The sequence below is a fragment of the Lissotriton vulgaris genome, unplaced genomic scaffold (genome assembly GCF_964263255.1).
Source record: "Lissotriton vulgaris unplaced genomic scaffold, aLisVul1.2 SCAFFOLD_1199, whole genome shotgun sequence".
In the NCBI taxonomy this organism is placed as follows: domain Eukaryota; kingdom Metazoa; phylum Chordata; class Amphibia; order Caudata; family Salamandridae; genus Lissotriton; species Lissotriton vulgaris.
The window spans coordinates 176,846-200,076 of NW_028251169.1; positions in this window are offsets into that span (position 1 = coordinate 176,846).

Consider the following 23,231-nt stretch of genomic DNA (forward strand, 5'->3'; position numbering starts at 1 on the left):
AAATGTAAAGCCTGTGCAACCAGCCGAAATGTGAAGTCCTATTTACTACCTACGGGAAAAACTGAGAGTATAAGCAAATTCATGAACTGTAACACCGATCACTGTGTTTATGTAATTATGTGTCCATGCTCTAAGCTCTATGTAGGCAGTACCATCTTCCCTATAAAAAAGAGGATCCTTGAGCATATGCGTGCTATCAAAAATGTTGATTTGTCCTATGCAACTGCAAGACATTGGCTTCGTGTTCACAACAGTGATGTTAACCAATTTTCCTTTTTTGGCATCGACAGGGTCCCAGCAAACCCCAGAGGGGGTAACCGTCTCAAACAACTACGTGTCCTGGAATCCCGCTATATCATTCGCCTAGATTCGATGAACCCCTTTGGTCTGAACGAAGATGAAGAACTGTATGTGCATATTGGCTGAGACCCTATGTTGAGCCGAAAGATCCACCTTTACCCTGCACCAGTTCTAACTGTGTCTTACCCCCTCTGCTACCCAGATCTCCCTTCGTTGGTGTCTGTGTTTGTCCCCCCCTTCCCTCACTAACCTGCTCAGAGAGGGCTCTCTCTGATACAGGTGGGTAAATGACATCTGTACCCTTATACCTCAAATGGGTTCTGAGTTACCTTACTTGGCCCAATCTGTCTGAAATGTCTGGCTTTGTACTATGATACAATCTACCATGTGTAATGATATGTCCCCTATCCGAATGAGGGTATTGGTGCTAATACCATTGATTTTATTTTGTCACACTCACACCATTGTGCTTGTTCTTGTTATACCTGGCTAGGTGAGCTTTCAGACAACACAGGGTTCACTTTTTAAGCTCACAGGGCTGAAAGAAGTATTTCAGTTCCTCACCCTTTATTTTTGTTTATTTTTTAGTTGGTTTGAAATGATTTCTATATAACGTTGGGAACTCCCGTTATATATAAAGAGGTATTTCCCGGTCTTACCTCAGATAGAGAGTAGGTTCGGCTGCTTGATTTGTTATGAACAACCTAGACTACCATTTTGAAGTACTCACGTCATTATTATTTGGCCACTTGGCCGTGATCTATCAAACTTTCAATGTTGTTGTGAATTAGGCCACTTGGCCGTGAGGGTATGGTTTACAGTACTAAGCAAACCAAATGTAACTATGACAGCTTCAAACGGTCTACAAAAAAGTTTATAAGCATTTTTGAAATAACAAGTTTGTTATGTGCAGTGAAAAATGAACTGTGTGTTTTTGACATATAAGTAGCCCATATTTTGTCAAAACACAATATTGTGTATAATTACCATTAACAATATAGTGTTTTAATTTATACCATTTAATCAGTACCTTGTATATATTTAACAAACTGACATCATTTACTCCAATTTATGTTTTGAGACCGTTCTGGCAGAGTCTGTCTTCTACCTCCATGGTAGTTTTCACAAAATGTAGTTCCAAGTAATGGAGCAGTCCTACCTCTATTTTCTGTAATGTGTGAAACACTTTGTGCATATAATGGTGATTTTTGTTTACTCATGGTTGGCTTTGGAAGAAGACCGTTTGGTCGAAACGCGTCGCCATTAAAAACATCTAAAACACAGACCCTGGAGTGCGAGTCTCTTTGTGTGGTTCCGGCGTGGATGTTTGCTGGGAGCCCTTTCGGACATATATATATATATATATATATATATATATATATATATATATATATATATATATATATATGGCCCCACATCAGATGAACAGAACTTTTTTTCAGGACATCTATAACCTCATGAGCTGTGCAGATGTAGATCAGATAATAATGGGAGTCGATTTTAACTTAACCCAATACCCAAGACTCGATTCCTTTGGTACATGCCCCAGCAATAAGTCGAAGGTCAGAGCCCTGCTTCACCAAATAATAGACACATATGCACTTAAGGACTTCTGGCGTTCCTATTATCCCCAAGACCCTGGCTTCACTTTTTATTCCTCACCCCATGCAGTCTGGACTCGCTTGGACTATTGGCTCCTCTCTGCCAATATCCTACACTGGATGAAAAAAGTCCATGTCCTTCCACGCACCCTCCCCAACCATAGCCCGGTACTCCTTCACTTAACCATACCATACGACTGTGAGCTCTCCGCGACCAAGTGTTCAGGCGCAAGATGCTGTCAGCAGTGACCGAGTACTTCTTGATAAATTCGGAATTGGTCACCACACAGGCCACGCTTTGGGAAGCCTTTAAGGCCTACATCAGGGGGATTAGTATATCTAAGAAAACTTGAGTCCTAGGCAAATTCATCACCAAATCAAACACATTGAGTCTGAGCTACAGGCCATCAATGCAGCAGCAATGTCGGAGGCTAATCAACGACTCCGTAAAAGGGCGCTTTTGATGTCGGATATCCTTACATTAGCTTATCGAGAAACTGCATATATATGGAAATACGCAATAGCACCCAGATACAGGGAGGGTGAACGAGTGGGCCGTAAACTGGCCAGGATGTTGCGCCTAACCGAGCTGCTGACTACATTACTGAAATCCGAACTGCTGAAGGTACACAAGTGTTGTGCACTAAAGAGGTAAAAGATGTCTTTGTGGGACACTATAAAAACCTATACACCCCACGCACACTGGAGGTCCCTCCAGAACGCTCCTCCTACATGGAGGAAAGTGTTATGGTGTGGCTTGATGACAGCCATCAATAATTCCTCCAAGAACCCCTTACAATAGACGAAATCAAGGAAGCCAATGATACGCTCAAGGACTTTAAAGCTCCTGGGCTGGATGGCCTCACTGGCACCTTTTACAAGATCTTCAAAGAACAACTTGCCCCACAACTTCTAGCACTGTACAATGAAGCCTTAACTACTGGTCGACTACCACCCGCTCTACGAGAAGAAGTACTTACGTTATTATTAAAACCTGGCAAGGACACCACCCTATTCACTTCATACAGACCCCTCTTGTTTCTTAACCTAGATAATAAAGTATTAGCTAAGGCCTTGGCGACCAGATTCGCCCTCCTAACGGAGCTAATCATTTCACAAGTGCAGTCCGGCTTTGTCCCGCACAGGTCAACCTCATTCAATCTCTAAACAATATCCTCAGTACTCGAATTACTCAACAGGGTGTCCCCAAACGTATCTGCGGCAGTGGGCCTATTGGATGCCAAGAAGATGTTCAATTCTCTTGAATGGCCCTTCCTGACAGCTGTATTGCAGAAACTTGGTATCCCCATTCTTATCCCTGATCCAATTGCTGTATGCTGATTCACTGGTCCGTATAAGGGTGAACAGTCAAAATATCGAGTCCAAAATATCGATTGGGCATAATATCGAGTGGACAGAATATAGATATCAAAATTATTGTTTTTAAGGTAAGTAATGTAATATCGAATGTTAAAAATATAGAAAGTTAAAATATCGAAGGATATAATATAGATTGTTAAAAATATCGATTTTTTAATAATATCTAATTTTTTATAGTGTTTTTTTATGTTATAATATGTGTGAAAAGTGTGTATTTATGTTATAATTAATTTTTATTAATGAATTTTGTATTTTTCTTTTTTGCGTAATTTAATTCTGTAGCGGGTTGTGGGTTTATAGGGTAATAGGGTGGGAAGTAATTTAATTATAATTAATTGAATATGCAAATGTATTTATTGGTATTAATTTATAATTAATAGTTAATTAATTTATATTTGGTAATTAATTAGATTTTAATTGGTAATTAATTTTAATTAATTGATGAATTGCTAATTATGTTAATTTCACTAATTTATTTTCTGTAGCATAGAAGGTTGTTGGTTTATAGGGGAATAGGGTGGGAAGTAATTTTGTATAATTAATTAAATAATTAAATGAATTTAATAGTATTTAATTCTAATTGATTGTTAATTAATTTTTAATTATTAAATAATGAATAGTTAATTAGTAATTAATTTGTATTAATAGGTAACTAATTGTAATAATTAATGTTAATTAATAATTTTAATTGATTAATTATAATATTATATTAAATCGGTAATTACTTTAAAATAATTTTTTACGGATATTAATTTAATTTTTTTATAATAATATATGAAGTATTTACTCTCCCTAATGTTGCATTCTCTGGAGTGGTAATAGTAATTTTTACCCCTACGCTATCCAATGCTTTCCCTACTGTTGCACTAACTGGAGTGGGATTAGTAATTTTTAACCCTACGCTATCCAACGCTTTCCCTACTGTTGCACTCCTTGGAGTGGGAATAGTAATTTTGACCCCTACGCTATCCAACGCTTTCCCTACTGTTGCACTCTTTGGAGTAGGAATAGTAATTTTTACCTTTACGCTATCCAACACTTTCCCTACTGTTGCACTCTTTGGAGTGGGAATAGTAATTTTTACCCTTACGCTATCCAACGCTTTCCTACTGTTGCATTCACTGGAGTGGGAATAGTAATTTTAACCCCTACGCTATCCAACGCTTTCCCTACAGTTGCATCCACTGGAGTGGGAATAGTAATTTTAACCCCTATGCTATCCAACGCTTTCCCTACTATTGCACCCACTGGAGTGGGAATAGTAAATTTTACCTCTACGCTATCCAACGCTTTCCCTACTGTTGCACCCACTGGAGTGGGAATAGTAATTTTAACCCTACGCTATCTAACGCTTTCCCTACTGTTACACCCACTGGAGTGGGAATAGTAATTTTAACCTCTACGCTATCCAACGCTTTTCCTACTATTGCACTCTGTGGAGTGGGAATAGTAATTTTTACCCCTACGCTATCCAATGCTTTCCCTACTGTTGCACGCACTGGCGTGGGAATAGTAATTTTAACCCCTACGCTATCCAACGCCTTCCCTACTGTTGCACTCTTTGGAGTGGGAAGAGTAATTTTAACCCCTACGCTATCCAACGCTTTCCCTACTGTTGCACTCCTTGGAGTTGGAATAGTAATTTTTACCCCTATGCTATCCAACGCTTTCCCTACTGTTGCACTCTCTGGAGTGGGAATAGTAATTTTAACCCTTACGCTATCCAACGCTATCCCTACGATTGCACTTTTTGGAGTGGGAATAGTAATTTTAACACTTCTGCTATTGTACGGTAATAATATTGGATATTATTTAATTATTTTAGGTTACTATATATATATGTTTTAACAAATGTGATAAAAACAATTTTTAATAACTTTTATTAATTATTTAATTATTATAAGTCCATTTAAGTATTTTTAAGTATATTTTAGTAGTTAATTTTTAATATTAATTTAATTTAACCTTGTTTTAAATAAAGTCGATATTTTTATAAACTATATTTTAGTAAACGATATTTTATACTCAATATTTTTGTACTTACCTGTTTGTAGATACAAACTCGATATTCCGTCTGTCGATATTTTTTACAATATATTTGTGATAGTCGATATTCTGTCCCTCGATATTATGTCAGTGATCCCCGTATAAGGATTAATGGATCACTTCCCACTTGCCAGAGGAACTAGATAGGGTTGCCCCTTGTCCCCATTACTCTTTACTTCAGCCATGGACCCCTTGGTTCACCACATGCAGGCCAGGTATCTCTATCGGGGACTCCAACTTTAGTAGGGACTACTACTTCTCTCCCTTTATGCAGATGACATACTCATCTTCATGAGGCATCCAGCGGACAACCTCTCCCCTTAGTGGAAGAGATAACATATCTCCCGGGGTTGCAGATCAACTGGGCCAAATCTGAGCTATTCCCACTCACAGATGCCACTCATCCAGTACCGACGAGATACCCCCTCCAATGGACAGATGGCCACACTACATACCTGGGCATTCATATACACAAGGACAAGCACCAAGTGTTACAATTAAATTATGACCCGGCGATAGCGAGCCTGGAAATACAGGTTGAGAGGTGGATTAAGCTGCCACTTTCAATGGCTGGCCGAGTGGCAATTATCAAAATGATTGTGCTCCCCCGGTTTTTACACAATCCTGCTCCTAAACTCCTTCTTTCAAACATTACATAGTCATCAATTGCACCTCATCTGGGCCGGTCACATGCCCCATGTGAGGTGAGACACCCTGATATTACCATGCGACAGAGAAGGCCTGGGAGTGCCAGTCCCACAGCTATACAACCTGGCAGCCCAATGGTGATACACACATAGATGGTACTTGCAACGCGCACATTCCCTATCTGAACCCGGAACTAGAAAATATGCTGGACATCCCACATTCAGCCTTTCTGCCTAAGGGTATTACCCTAGATACTACTGACATCATGACTGTATCCACGACATGCTGGGCATGGTGTGCACTGTGCCGTAAATCCCGCAAATCCCGTAAACCAATGCTCCCTTTAAAGAATAATCCCTGTCACCCATTGACTAGCAAAACCCTCATACAGCGCATGTTATGCCGTTATAACATTTACACTATTGGAGACCTCTTCCCAGACAGTCATGTGTTGTAGAGTGCAGAAGATCCCTGATTTCTAAACATAACTGACACGCATCGCTTCATATTTTAGCGTCTCTACGCAACGCTGCTGATCCAGCGCTAACAATTTAATCAGGGATCAGTACAGGATGACCTCTCATACAAATGGCCTATACACTTTCACCCAACTCCCTGTTGCGCTGGGGGGGGGGGGTCAGGTTTCAATGAGGTTAGAAATGTATTCTCTTCACTGGTTCATGTTAAACATTTCTAAATACATAACTAAACTTGTATATCAACTCTCTTTCCTCTGGTCGATGGACCAATTGGTTGAGTAGTTTATGGTAAATATAGTACTATTTAACTTACTATTTAGTCAGCTAAATAATCAAAGACTCTCACTAAGAAGTTTATCTCAAAATTTGTGAATTAATAAATGCTCATTGCATACGGTTACAATTGCAAACAAGCACAAGAGGGAGAGAAAAACATCAGCAATGCAAACAGTGTCACACTCATGATCAATATATGAAATGCACATGAAGGAGTGGAAAGATTAAGACACATCAGTTTCAGCAAAATAATGTGAAACAATATACATATGACAGAGGGGATAGATGAAGATACATATGTTTCAGAGACAAAAATACATTTGCAAATGATTATGCAAAGTACAAGTCATAAGTATAATACAAACTCAAGGATCAGTGAAATACCACCCCCCTGGCCAAGGAGGTAGCAGGGGTCCTGTGAAATAGAGTCAGGGAACAAAGACTTTGGTACCTAGGAACAGGACAGGCACTGGAACAGTTAGGCTTCTCTGCAAACTGACAGACAGTGACGGATCACCCCTCTCTTCTCTCTCCTACCGATCAGCTCTCTCCCCGATGACGACTGCTCTTAGATCTCTCTAAACCACACCACTAAAGGCACCTCAGTTATACCCTAAAACCTACATGTCAGTCCCACTTCAATTGAAACATTTAATAAAATTTGACTTTTCATTGGTTGAGCCAGGAGGTGGTCTGTCACACCACCAGGTTCCCATTCAGAATTTCTGCATGCTCATTGTTCTATATCCTTTCTCATGACATAAGGTTTGACTCGTGCAGTTATTCCAGTACTTTAAACATTTCATTATTTTCACATATAGTTCTCAGCTGCGTCCGTGGAAGAAGTCTTGTGTCCCACGGCCAGTCTCAACTTTTGGCAAGCGAGCAATGCACTTGAAGATGAACAAACTTTAACTTTTATTCTTCCTCTGCAACACTTAGCGCCTCTGTCTGGTTTGTCAGGTGATCCCTTGTCACTCTCCAGCCCCTCATCTATCAAGCCAATTTAAGAAAATTGCAAGCCGTTTCGTCTCACTATGACAAATAAACATAAGCATTCATTCATTACATAAAAATGCACTTTTCACTGTTTACCACCCACCTTTGCCCTATCCCATGTTAATAAATTCTTATCAAAGTGTTAGGTAAAATCAGCATTATTTATTGTTTTTAAAGCAAGATAAAAGATGCGGCCTAGTCATGTATTATTTCTCGTTTCTTTTTAAAGCACAATGTAAATGCAACTCGGTTCTTTTATGCAATATTTCACATTAGTGCATGCATGCGCAAAGCAGTTTCCCATGTGTTTATTGTGTTTTTGAATGTAAGTTTACACTGCACACTGTTAATATGTATTACGGGGTTGTTCATTCAAGCAGGTTTCCTTTGCTAAAAACCTGCTCCATCAATCCTCCCTCTGATGGCTTCCTGGAGCCATCATAAAATACCCACCATACCAAGTGCCATCTTCATTTATCTAAAATTCTGTGCACTTCTCTCTTTTTAATTACATTTTCGTCTAAATCTTTCCTCATATCATAGTAGTCTCCTTTCATGTCTTCTAGTTCTATCTCATCTCTTTTCTTCTTTCTTGCTCTTCGTTTGTTCTTTGATTCTTTCGCCTCTGTTCTTTCACATCTACACTTACAACATTTGTATATTGTTATTATTATTAAGGCTACTATGGCTACTGCAATGATTGGCATTATTATTTTTCCTAATAAGCTACTATTAAAGGTAGAAACCATTTACCTACAGAGGAGAAACTCTTTCCATGTCTCTCCCAGACACCGTCAAACTCCAGTTGGGTCAATTCTTCATGTAATTTTGTAATGTTCTTAATATATCCCTCAATAACTTTACTTTTATCAGGGATATAAGTACAACAGTGTTTGATTTTCAACATGCCACAGACCACCTTCTTTTGCCAATAAAATATCAAGGGCAAGTCGATTTTGCAAAACCATTGATCTGATTGCAACCATTTCTGTGTCAATCATCAAGAACCCACCAGCAGTATCTGTTGATAAACGATCAGCAACTATGGACAACATTAAAATTTCATGTGAATTCAGAACGACTCCAACTGAGGGTATCAGTGCACCAAAAATATCACCTATTATTTCTGAGAAACTTGCTCTCTTGTTACTTGTTGTCTTTGTTTTATTTTGTTAATTTTGTTACAGCTTTTTGCTTCTTTGATAGTAGGTTACAAGCTACTCCCACTTGATCTTGAGAGGTAGTAGAGGCAAGTTCTTGATCATCTCGTCGCCATAAAATTGTAGTAACTTGGTCCAGACAGTTTGTAGAGTTTCAGGAGTATTTATTGGACTAGTTGCAATTCCAGTATCCAGCCCCACCAGGAGCAGCCAGCATGCTGTTCAGCCCTTCTCCAACTGTAGTCTCTGACCCTCAACAATCCATATTAAATGATTCTAGGAGGAACTCACTGGAAGAGCATGAACACATTGAAACCAGGATACAACAATGGTAGACCTTTGGGAAAACAACTGCAAAATAACAGCTACCATACCACACACATAATGGGCTCGCTCTCTTGTTGCGTGTTAGTCCTTGTTTTATTTCATTAATTTTGTTACAGTTTCTGTCTACATGGTAGACCTTTGGGAAAACAACTGCAAAAAAGCAAATACCATACCACACACATATTAGACTGCTGGGAAAACAGGATCAGTTCCACCCTTCAATCCCCATCCTCCAGTAATTTGAAAAGTATGCTCACATTTACTAGTACCAAGGAAATAATTGTTATAGTTAGGTTTTAATGTAAGCAAACAGATTTTCCTTTTTTGATACCAATCCAAGGACAGTGGAGCATATGTCTTGCCTTTTTCATAATTTCCTTATCTAAAAGCCCATGGTGGTACCTGTGACTTCTGTTCAGCAGCTTTCCTTTGGAAACTTTCTCTTCTATTTTCCACCATTTCTATGAACACTTTTTCTTCAACCCGCAAACTACATGTTAGAGTATTTTTATAAGCATATTTTATATCTAAAGTTTTGGTAATGTGGAAGAACTCTCCCATATAATGTGCATTTTTACTACTTAAAACTTTGTTCAGCTCCTTTATAATGGGTATTTCTGAAAATACTAAATCTATATTAGAAAAATGATACTCCAGATTCCCCGTCACGTAGAAGAGGCTGGTAAGACACTACAAGACACACCATATGATATAGGTAGGCGATGATAAGTGTCACGATTCCCTCCCTGCACTCTTGACCCACCACCAGGGGGCAGCATAGTGGGATCTTCCAGTCTTCTAATAAGCTTCCAGACCCTCCCCTGAATGCATATCCTGACTTCCAGCCATTTCGACACTTATTGGGAATTGACATCCATTCCCAATCCATGCCGGGTTTTGTGAAAGCCAGCCTCCTTATACTTGAAGCCAGCCTACTCATTCCTGAAACTCCATTGCCCAGAATTCCCTGCTCACTGCTTTGTCTCCACCCCTGCAGGTCAAGGATCGGTGGAGGAATTCAGCTCACCTGTGGCTGGCTGCTGCTAGCCTGCTCACACCTGATGCATACGATTACTGTGAGCTCTTTTAAGCCCCAGCTCCCTTCAGGCCAAGGTTGGTCATTTTAGCTGTTTACCGGTGAGACCGATCCTTGTTTCCAGTGCTCGGGAGCTTTTGCTATTCTTGTTTCCTGAGCTCTAGTTATGCCTTGTTCCTGACCTGCTGCTGTTTTCCTTGTTCCTTGTTCCTGAATTAGCACTGCCTGCAGTGCTACCATGACCCCTGAGCCTTCGTATTCCTTGTTCCTGAACTGCAGCAGTTTCCCTTCTCCTGAATTAGCAATGCTTGCAGTGCTACCTTGTTTCCTGAGTTCCTGAGCTTTAGCTATTCCCTGTACCTGAATTTGCAGTGCTCTTGTTTCCTGAGTTCCTGGGCTATAGTTACTCTTGATTCTGGGCTTCAGCTAGTTCTTGTTCCTGAATTGTACTGCTTGCAGTGCTCTCTTGACTCCTTGTTTCCTGAGCTGTAGCTATAGGGCATAGCACTGCCTGTAGTGCTCCCTTGACTCCTCAAGCTTTAGTAATTCCCTGTTCCTGAACCAGCCCTGCCTGCAGTGCTACCTAGACTCCTGAGCTAAAGTAATTTCCCTGTTTCCTGAACTAGCACTGCCTGCAGGGGGATGTATGATGGTACAACGCGTACCATTACAACGCGTACCTTTACGAAGCAGGTTTTACAACGCAAGTCGTTACAACGACTTGCGTTGGGGGGCGCTGAATAGTGAATAGTTTAATTTACTATTCCAACTCCAGTCCCCGTGGAAAGTAGGGAAGGTGTTGGATAGTAAATTAAACTATCCCCTATCCTAGAGTGCCCTCCAGCGAAAGACGTAACGACTTCAGTTGTAAATCCTGCGTTGTAACGGTACCACGTTGTAACAGTTCCGTTGTAAAGTATGTTTCCCCTGCAGTGCTACCTTGACTCCTGAAGCTTTGGTAATTCCCTGTTCCTAAACTAGCAGTGCTACCTTGACTCCTGAGCCTTAGCTCACTTCTTGTTCCTGCCCCAGCACTGCCTTCTATGCAACTTTGTTTTCTTGATTCTTTAACCTGCACTATTCTAGTAAACCCTTGTAGCCTCCCCTTCTGTATATCCTTTTCCATTCCCTGCCCTTCTTCCAATTTCCTTGGTTCCAGTTCTAGTTTGCTTTCTTTCTATTCTGATGTCTTGCTTCTGTTGCCTTGTATGTGTGTTACCTGCTTTCTGCCAAGTGTGCCCTGTTATTTCCTTCCTTTCCTGTTAAGCACTCCTCCTTGCTAGCTCCTTGTCTATTGTGCTTTTGATTAGATCTACCTCTTTGCTGTTACTGCCTTGCGTGTTACTGTTTGATCACCAGGATCCGTGGGCACAGCTGACTACCTAGGTGGTTTTTCTTGTTCACTTTGGGCCCAATTCACAGAATGAACGTAAGGCTCAATCCTAAACTTACTACTATTTTGGTATTCACAGAATGAACTTACTACTTTTGGTATTCACAGAATGCACTTACTACTTTTGGTATTCACAGAAGTTAGGATTTTGTCTTAAGTTTGTCTTAAGACAAAATCCTAACTTCTGTGAATACCAAAAGTAGTAAGTTCATTCTGTGAATGCCAAAAGAAGTAAGTGCATTCTGTGAATACCAAAATAGTAGTACGTTTAGGATTGAGTCTTAAGTTCATTCTGTGATTCGGGCCCTGTGAGTATTGTCTTTGAGTTACATTTATAACATCACCATAGGTATAAGCTCCACAGACCCTGCCTTTGGTTCCATATCCTACATGTGTGTATTTGCAGTCCGTATCTGTAACAGCAGTTGTGGGCAAGAAACTTACTGAGCTTCAGTCTTCCCGTGTGGACCTCCTGAGTGCTTTACCCCACACCCCCTTTATTGTTAATTTTGTTTCATATATATGTCTTGCACATTCGTCCTGGGGGTAGTTATTCTGAATGCTAAATTGCTTTGTGAGTGCCCTTCCTTTCTAAGTCTTACCCATCTTGTTCTCTTGTACAGGCTTCCCCTTTGGATCCCTCTTTCTCCTCTGACTTCCTGTATGATCCTGGGCAGCGCTGTACTCCTCTTCCTGTGTAAGTTTTCTACTCCTTGCCCAGTCCTTGCCCAAGTCCCTGAATGTGTTCCCCACATAGTCCCGGACAGTCCCTGACAATAAGTCACCTCCTCTGAGACAGATGAAGGTAATTGCATGCTCACATAGCAATCACTCACATTCATGGTAATAATACACTCATACAACAATTTAGTAAAGACATTTATCGAGAAATCATTAATTGATTTATCATGATGAAGGATTATTCCATCTTTTGGTTCTAGGTTAGCATTAGGGGTTTCTTTAGTGACATCACTCACTTTTTCACTTGTTACATCATTAGTATTGTTTCTTATTATTAGTTACCATTAGAATAGGTACAATGACAGTCAATAATATCCACATAAATGTTAACAAAAAGACACTACATAAACAAGGTTTAATACATCTACGTTTTAGACTAGATTTAGGATGAGTCACTTCTGCTTCAGCCATGTTGTAATCTGTAAAAATCTATAAAATCTAAATCTATAAAACTCTAATTTTTCTCAAAAATGTCTAAAAAAATAGTGTAATCCTACACTTCAAGGCTTTCTTCTTTAACCCCTTTCTTTTATTCCTTCCTTCAGATTTTCTGAGTCTTTTAATTCATTTTGACTAACATTGTTGCACCTTACGTTTTCACAGTTCTCTTAAGGCGTTTAGGTTTCAATTTGCTGTCTTCAACTTGCTCAGTGTCAGAACTGCCTTTTTCTTCACTTGGATCTGAGCTTTCAATTTCTTCCAAGATAATGTATGTCCATTCTGGTGCTGTGTATTTTTCTTGCTTGGAATTCTTACGCTCCTTGTTTTTTGTGCTCTTCTGATTCTTGTTCTTTTGACTTGCGACCTCATTAATTTGTTCTGGTCTCCTTTTGACTTTCTCCTCACAAGAGTGTATTTCAGTCTTTTCACTCCACTTGGCCAATTATCACCTTCTCTTGCTCTCTTAGATTGAACAACTTCTCAAACTTTTTCTTCTGGTTCACTTGTTCTTTTACTTGGCCCTTCTCTTATTGGTTCTTCTTCTTGACATTCAGTATCTTCCCTTTCTCCTTCTGGTTCAATAGCAGTCTCTTGAGAGCAAGTAGCTGGTGCCCACTCTATTTGACTTGTGCTCGGCTGTTCATCATCTGTTTGTTCTTCAGAATCTGTAACTTTAAATTCTTCAGCTTCACACACCTCAGCCTCTGCTCTTTGACTTTTGTTTACCGGTTGCTTCTCTTCCTGTCTCTCAAGCAGACTTAGGACTCATATGGTATGGCTAGCATGAATCCAATTTTGCAAACCTCCACACTTCACTGCTGTCATCGTCACTTGGTAGGGTCCATTCCATCTGGGTTCTAAACACAATTTTCTCACATATTTCTTCACAAGAACCCACTTGACAGGACTCTGATCTTGAGCTTGATTTGGCTGTGCTGTAGTAGTATCTCTCCAACCTGGTGAGACCCAGAACGCACCAGATCAGCCAGCCGCCAGATCTGCAATAATCAAGCACTAGATCATCAGATATATTCATCAGTTTGTTCACTGGCACAAATGCTTGTCTTGTTGCTCTTCCCATTAGGACTTCGTGAGGACTCAATCCAGTCTTTTTGTCAGGAATACTTCTAAGACTCATCAATACAAGGGGTATAGTGTCAGGCCATTTGAGTGTCATGGATGCACATACTTTCCCTAACCTAGATTTTATAGTGCCATTGATCTACTCGACTACTCCAGATACTTTGGGTCAATAGTCACAATGCAGCTTCTGTTCAATTTGTAATGCAGCACAAATCATTCGAATTATCTCATTATTAAAATGGGTTCCTCTATCTGTTCCTAAAGTGACTGGAAATCCGAATCTAGGAATGGGTTCTCTCAAAAGTACTTTAGCTACAGTAAGGCTGTTGTAGCGAGAGAACAAGCAAACAACAACCAACACATATTTCAGCCCATTGCATGGAGGAAGCTCAATAAAACCCAATTGGAGACGGGTAAATGGTCCTGCTGATTTTCCAATTTCACCCAAACTAACAACTGTTTTTCTGCCTGGATTTTGCTGCTGACAGGTGACGGACCTCTTGCATAGACTCTCTGCAATTGCCCTGAATTTCGGGTTATATCATGCTGCTTGCAGAGCCTGATCATTGCATCTCTTCCAACATGTACAATTCCATGGTACAACCTGGCCATCTGGGAAAGTAAAGAATCTGCCATGACTGGTCTTAAACCCACACTTCATCTTCTGCTCTCTTTCTGCAGCCTGAATTTCTCCAAATTTCCTTTTCCTCATCACTTGCCTCTTCCTGTAACTGTCTAATCTCATCCCAAGTTTCAAATGAAAATGAGAACATAAAATGGCAATTGGTGTTTTCTTTCCCATCCCTCTGTTTAGAGCTATTACATTTCGTAAACAGAAACGCCCTACTTGATCGGCGTATCTGTTGCCCTTCATCACATAACCATCTCCTGACTTATGTGCTGAACATTTGACCACTACAATCTTTTTGGGCAATTGGAAAGCATCCGATAAATCTTTTACATTATTGCTGTTTCATATAGGAGAACCTGAAGAAGTCCGAAATCCCCTTTGCATCCATAGCTGACCGAAGTCATGGACCATCTCGAAACCATATTGACTATCAGTAAATATGGTTACCCTCTGGCTTTTGGCAATTTTGCACGCTCTGATCAGAGCTATCAATTAAGCAATTTGGGCAGAATTTACCCCTTTTCGACAGGATGCTTCTAATACTCCTGCTATGGTGCAAACAGCATAGGCAGTGCATAATTCACCTTTCTCATTCCTCAAACATGATGCATCAACAAACACCACGCAGTCTGATTCTTCCAATGGAACCTCTTTAATGTCAGGCCTGGGTCTTGTGCACATTCCTGCCACTTCCCAAACAATCATAATCTGCCTCCTCTCTCACTTCCTCACAATATGAATTTGGCAACAGTGTTGCCTTATTTACGGTTGTGCACCTCACTAGAGTCACATTTTCAGCATCCAAGATCACTCTTTCGTACCTAGTAAGTCGACTATAGGTCATGTAGTGCGTCCTCGCACGTGTCAATTGATTGATTGATTGTCAAAAGGATCTCAACCAAATGTGACACATATACCTTTACTGGATATCCCATCACAATCGCTTCACTTTGTTCCAAACTCACACAAGTAGCAGCTACGGCTTTTAAACAGCCTGGCAATGCTGCAGCCACTGAATCCAAAGTAGCAGAAAAATATGCTACTGAACGTCGTGCCATTCCATGTTTTTGAATTAGGACTGAAAATGCACACCCATCTCTTTCACAGCAGCACAACGCAAAGCCCTTTGTAGAATCTGGCATTCCCAATATAGGTGCTTGACAAAGACTGTTTTGCAATTTAGTAAAAGCTTCCATACTTTCATCATCCAGAACAATCAGATCTTACACATCTTTTCATGTGAACCTCTGTAGAGGTTTTGCAATCAGTGTGAAACCACTGATCCACTGTCTACAGTATCCAACCGTTCCCAAAAACATTCAAACTCCTTTCTGGGTTTTAGGTGGACTCATTTGTTTAATCACACTAATTCTTTCTGGTGTTACCTTTCTGACTCCTTTTTAGGTCTCCCCTGGCGTTGGAGTGAGCATGTGCTGCTCGCTCTGCAAGGGCTACTTGGAATCAATCTACTTTTTGAAGTTGTGTTCCTGCTCCGCCTGTAATTATCATTGGTATGTGTCATTTTGCGTCATTGATTATGCTGAACGTAGTGTGATGATTGTACCGGAGGCTTTTTAGTCCCTCCTGGTTGCCACCCTGTCCTCCTTCGGCCCCGCCCACCCAGACTGGATCTTTTACTGGCGGCATGATACCTTCTCCTTTAATTAGTGGGAGAGAACTTTCTTTTTGTAATTCCAACTGTGAAGCGCGATGTTCTAAGTAGTATGTGGGCACCGGGGTCCGTAAACGTTTTAATTTTTTTACTTCCATTCGGAGCTTTTATAATTGTCAGTACAGTCGGCTTCAGCCGTGCATGTTTATTTAATTCATTACTGTTCCTTTTTGGCGCGGTACGCTTCATCTGTTTACTTATTTATTTTTTTATTCCATTCGGAGCGTTTATAATTTTCAGTGTGGGCCGCTTCAGCCGTGCATGTTTATTTACTTAATTACTGTTCCTTTCCGGCGCGGTCCGCTTCGGCTATGCTTGTTTATAATTTTGAGTGCGGTCCGCTTCCGCAGTGCTTGTTTATTTACTTAATTACTTTTCCCCTTCTGACGTTTCTTCCACCCCCTTAGCCCCCCTCTCCTGCTCATTTCATGTATCTCTTTTTTACTGATATCCAAGAGTGTGTTTTCATTCTTCCTTCTCCGCCCTCTTCCTGGCTCTCTTCCCCCATTGTTCCGTCTCTATTCACTTTACTCACCCTCTCCCCGATTCACTCCCTACATGTCCCGCCTCGCCGCACCGTGTGGCCACCCCCTTTCCACCTCCCCTCTGTCTCACACTTCTGTCCTCCCTACTTTGCCTGCTCAGTGTGCACTATACACCGCATTATGATCTACCTCTGGGTCTTATTTGCCACCCACCCCATCACTACGCATGTGCACGTCCTATTTTGTGGCCCCTCACCCTATTTCCATCTGTCCCGATAACAGCCAACAGCCTCTACCACGGATCACCTTTAACGACCATGAAAAGACTACAACGGATTCAGAACTCGGCTGCCAGACTACTCTTGCATATCAAACCGCGAGAGCACAACTCCCCTGCCTTGAAAGCCTTGCATTGGTTACCGGTTGCCAGAAGATCACCGTTCAAGCTGCTCTGTATCACCCGCAAAGCAATACATGGAATGGGACCACTCTTCATCAGGAATAAAATCACCAAACACATTAAAAAAAGGAACCTCCGCTCTAAAGGAGCATCTCGCCTCAAAATCCCACCATACAAGAAAAAACCCATGAGTGGCACATCCTTCTCTGTTCAAGCAGCCAAACTATGGAACTCTTTACCCCCCAACATAAGGTCCACCGACAACCACCTTATCTTCAGAAAACTACTCTAGATTTGGCTCTTCCCCACATAAGCACCATACGCAAACGGAAATTACTGCGTATCCCTCTGTATGCAAGCATTTGTTTTCATTATAGATATGTACCTATCTTTGTGTATAAGCATGAGCGTGAAATCCGTTATGCTCGCGGATTTTGCAGATTTTCGGGAAATCTGCAATCCGCGAATTTTGCGGATTTCCCGCAAAATCCGCAAAAAAAAATCCGCAAACGTAACGGGTTCAAAAGTTGAACCCACACTCATTTAACTATTCTACAATGGCGCCAGCAAGCTGCCAGCGCCGTTGTAAAATAGTTACAAAGTTAGCTTGCACAGGAACCACTAGATAAAACGAAGCAGGTGCTTCCTGTGCAAGCTAACTTTGTAACTATTTTACAACGGCGCTGGCAGCTTGCTGGCGCCATTGTAAAATAGTTACAGGGCAGCACAGCCTTACAGGTCACTCAAGGGACCCCTGCGCCCTTCAGGGCGATTGCATAGTAACACACACATGGTCGCTCGAACTAGTTAATGCTCAAATTCAGTGACTCATTCATTAGCCCAAAAACAATCATGTGCCTCTTCCCAAATGTACCGCGGAATATCAGCTGTGATGCTGGATAGAGGCCTTTGCATCCTTGACTTTCACGAGCGCAATACCCGTGCTGTTCTTGTGACCAGAAGCTTCTTTTTCTTCATCTGCTGAACCGATCTTTCTCTGACCTGTTATACATACAAGAGGCATGTGAACTCGCATGGAAGCACCCCCCCACCACAAAATCCGCAAATCATGGTCGCTCGAACTAGTTAATGCTCAAATTCAGTGACTCATTCATTAGCCCAAAAACAATCATGAGCGTCTTCGAGGCTGGACAGGTGTGCCTCTTCCCAAATCTACCGTGGAAAATCAGCTGTGATGCTGGGTAGAGGCCTTTGCATCCTTGACTTTCATGAGCGCAATCCCCGTGCTGTTCCTGTGACCAGGAGCTTCTTTCTCTTCGTGTCCGCACGGGTTGCTGCAAGTTCGCATGCGTTTTGTACAATTTCGCAATTTGCGAAATTGTACAAAACCCTCGCGAACTTGCAGAAACCCGTGCGAACATAAAAAAAAAAAATCCGCAAATTCGTGAGAATTCGCGGATTTTGCGGATTGCGAGTTCGCAAATCCGCAAAATCCGCGAACGCGAGATATGCAAAATTCGCCCATGCTTATTTGTGTATTACTTTGTATAAACATGTAAAATAATTATGTTGTAGAGAGAAATAATAATAAATAAATATAATCTTTGGTCTACATGTACGTATTTCCATTGTGCATCTATGTACCTTTCATGTACTTGGATCTGTGTGTCTGTTACTTTTCTCCTGAAAAAGCATATCCAATGCACTACCCTATTTCTCATCCTGTGCCTCTATCAATATCTTTAATCTACATATACTTACCTCCTTTATGTATCTATATACTTTCAATGTAATTATGGATCTATATATTTATCACTTTCTTCTAATTTAGCATTTCCAATGCACTACCCTATCTCTCTTCCTATACATCTCTCAATATATCCTCTACATCCACTCTCTCATTTATCCCTAACCCCAAACCACTACTATGATTGCCAAAATAACCCTTTCTAGACTCTCTCCTACTCTACGCCTCCTTGCATCATCTGACACCTCTTTTACTATACCGATCCCCTAAAACAAACCTTTCTAAACTCTTCCCTCTGAGTCCTCCCCTCAAACTCCTTTTCACTCATCCAAAAGCCTCCTCCTACTGCTAAGACCTAAAAAAAATTTGAAAAAATCCTTCACTCCTTTATTCCTCCACTATCCTTTTCAATCGGAATTAACAGACTAACGTGTTCTCTTCTCAAATTCCATATTAAACAATACTAATATACTACCCAAATAACTGAATAACATATCCACTACTCAAATTACTTCACATTTTTTACTATACTAATTTTCAACAGTAATCCTTTATGGGTTCCGGAGTGGCGTGCTACTCGCCAGAAACGCGCTTCAACACCCATCAGGGGTAACAAGTGCTATGTGAATGCAAATCTTTCTTCCCCTTTTATCCCTCTACTATCCTTCTCACTCAAAGTAACTGACTAATATCCACCACTGAAATTACTTCATATTTCACCATAGTAATTTACCACTAATCCTTTGTAGGCTTCCTGAATAGCGTGCGTCAACAAGCGCTATATAAATACAAACCTTTGTCCTCCTCTCTTTCTACTATCATTCCGAATCCAAATAACTGACTAACCTATCCACCACTTAAAATGTACTTGCATGTTTCACTATACTAATTCAACACTAATCCTCTATGGATTAGCATGCTACTCTCCGAAAAAGCGCTTCGACGCCTCATCAGGCGTAGTAAGCGCTATATAAATGCAATTACAATACAATACAATACTTCGTTTCGCCTTCTCCGTCTGCTCACCCTTCACTTTTTATCACCCTCTTGTCCAACCTGCTCTTTCCACTTCTGAAGTCTGACCGGCTCTCTCTTCCATCCATCACCCTCCAGCCCCCCTCTCAGCTCGCCCACTGCACGACTGTCAAATCCCCACTTCAATCTTATCTCACAATCACCTTCTACCCACCTTCCTACTCATGTATAGTGCTTACTACTCGTAATGAGACCCCCAAAGCGTGCCAATGCCCCCTCGCCTCACCTTGCAGCCCTCCCATGCTGCATTTGCCACCTACATTGCCAGGTCATAAACCTTTGAAGTCTCAACTTTATCCAGTTGCAAAATATTGTCATGATGCGCTTTTGACCATTTGATGCCAATAAAGAAACCATCACTACAGCTCCCAGAACCCACCGGGCTATCAAATCCAAGGACTCGTGCACTCTAGCAACACCACCAATCATTTTGTGATTGGCGATTCACCTCTCCAGCTATGATTGTACACTCCCCCCTCCATGCTCTATCTCCTCTTGCCATCTGCTTGCTCCTCTCTCCCCATACCTCCTCATCCCCCCATCCTCCCACTTCGCCCCCACTCTACTCAAATTTACTTGCGTGCCCGTGTTTTTATCTTTTATCTGCAACAGCCTAGTTTCTTCCCTGGTCTACATACACTACGGCATTCTCCAAAGCCACCCTTCCCCACCTCAAACTTCATGTCACAATACATCATTGCCCTAAAGCCTTATAGTTGCTCGCATCCGGACTGCCCCCCGCTCCGTGGAGTTCACAGCAGAGGCACCCCCACATGGTCGCACCGCCCGAATCCCAATAACTTCAGACCACACAAGTTTGTTTTATGGAAGAATTGAGGTTGCTGTTTATTAGGCATTACCACTTACAAGCGATCCTTTACACACCATTATTTCTGTCTGGCGAGCCTGTGCCCTTACCCCATCAGCTCTGCACTGTGCCCTACATTCAGTGCAGCTATCCTTGCCAAGGTAACCCCCCTCCCTGGGACGCACCCTTTCCTTTCTCTTTGGGCAAGCTTCTGCTTCCAGCCGAACGGGTAACCTTTTGCCTCCGGTTGCCACGCACTCCTTGGGTAAGCGTCTGCTTTAACCCAACCGGATGGCCCTTTTGCGTCCGGTGTCCACTCACTCCCGGGTAACCAGCCGGTTCCCACCCGGCCAGGTGACCTTTTCACTTCCGGTGCCCACACATTCCCCTCCGGGTTGGCGTTTGTCCCCGCCCCAGCCCGAGTTGCATAATTAATTGTTTACTTCCGGTTCACCTGAACACAGGGGGCTCGGGGAGCTTGCCAGTGCCCCCCGGGTCCTGCCTGCCCCGTTTGTAGTCTGAGCCCGCTGCGCCACCTGCTTTTTGTATTCTTCTTGGATCGCTTTGTAAGTACCGCCATGCCTTGCTGGGAGCTATCGCTGCCTGCGAGGCCCCCCATGCCCTAACTGCGGCCCCATTCTTGCGAACTACCAACAGCCCCTTGCATACAACACTGCTAGCATATTTCGTGGCAGGACATCCATCCTGGTGTCCTAAAGGTACACCCCATCTGCTCTGTAATAGTGCGGCTGCCTTAAGTTAATCAGAGTGTGCCTGATAATCCCTAAGCCTTGCCCCCTTAGAAATTTGGCCATTAAGCTATTTAGCCCCTTCCTTGACAACTCCATGCCATTTTTGGAGCGCGCACCAGCCCAGAACCTTCTAGGAAAGATCTCGGACTGCACAATCTCCATTGTGCCCATGCACCTGGCTAAATTGGTGAGATCCTTCTTTAACATGTGACTACCCTAGATTTATCGCTGAGCTGGCCCAGCCCAATTGCCTGGTGGGCCCGCTCTTTTTCCTTCCCTGCCTTTGCTCCCCTTATCTCCTGCCAATCCTTGGTGCTCGGGCTCTGCTTCCAGGGGGTGGCCTCCACTGAGACCCCCGGTCCAGCCACTATCCCCCTCCCCCTGGGGAGTGGGTGGGCCAAACCAAGGGGCATCTTCAGAGACCACATGCAGCGAAGGCTAGATGAGGGAGAGAAGCAGTGTAGTCATTGATTGGGTGTTGGTGGGCCTGTGTAATCCTGGAAAGGGGAGGGGGACATACCCAACAAATCTGCAGTTTGGGAGGCGGGAGTTGTGCACTAATCAGAAAATACAATTGCCAAAGGAGGAGTGAACAACGGGAAACGAAAGCAGCCTCCAGCAGAAGTTATGCAGTACCGGAGGATTTTCGAAAATAAAATACATGTTTTTAAAAAGTGGGGGTTAAGCAGTGCAACTAGGAAACAAATGCAAGTCTAGAAATGTATGCTATGCAGAAGGCTCTGCATCCTGTGATTCTGAGAAAATCATGTAATTGCCCTGTGCCTACTAAAAATGGATGTGTCCTTTAATTTACTAACTACAATTGAACTAATGACTTGGTGGTGCTGGACGGCAAGCTATAATACAATACCAGAAGCAAAGCAAATGGCTTTAACTTAAACAAAGGCGAGACCTTTTACATTTCCAACGCTTGTTCTATTTTGTGTCCTAGGCACTGGCCTTCCTGTTTACAAAATTGCAATTTTGCTGGTGAAACTTTGTGTCCTCCTTCTGCCAAATGGTTCAATAAGGCAATTGTATCTGTCACGCATGCCTCTTGTATCTTTGATGCCACTAACAGGTTATCTTACCTGGGTATAAAATGACATGCTGGGACAGATGCGCAGCGGAGGCGCTTAAGGCTGACAATGTGATTTGAACAGTGCTCATAACTGAGGAGTGCCTGGGAAAGGGCTCCCTATCTAGCTTCTAACTGCTAAAACTGCACAAAGCTTAGTGGTTAAACTGTACTAAGAGAGCGCCTGGGAACGGGCTTTCCAATTCGTTGTTAGGTCGTATTTTTAACTTTTAATTCGTCGTATTGCACATGTTATTTTATTCTCACTCCATTTTTAATTAACTCACCCTTGCATCTTGCATTGTCGTCCTCCCCGGTCCAGCACAGTTTGTTCTGGTTGTCTGGAGGTAGGCGCCACAAACCGGAAGTGAGGCTCAACCACTTCCCACAGAACCCAGTAGGAAGGTTAGCAGTCTAGCTTACCTGGGTTAAAATTACATGCTGGGACAGACGCGCAGGAGACGCGCCACCGGTGCACCAAAGGCGCGCCATGGCTAGTCCTTCTGCGCCGGTTCGCGCACAGGCCGCGCACAGCGCCAGCCATGCTGCCGGTTTAAGTACTACTACGACCAGGAAACCTAACCTCAGGTACTCTGGGAAGGAGCTACGGGATTTAGGTGAGCAGGAGAATGAAGTTGGGACATTTACACTGGAGAAAACAGCTGGATGTGTTGAACTATGGCCTTTTGAATGTGAGATCACTTCCAAAGCACTCTATTGAGATACAAATACTGCTAGAGACACATAAATTA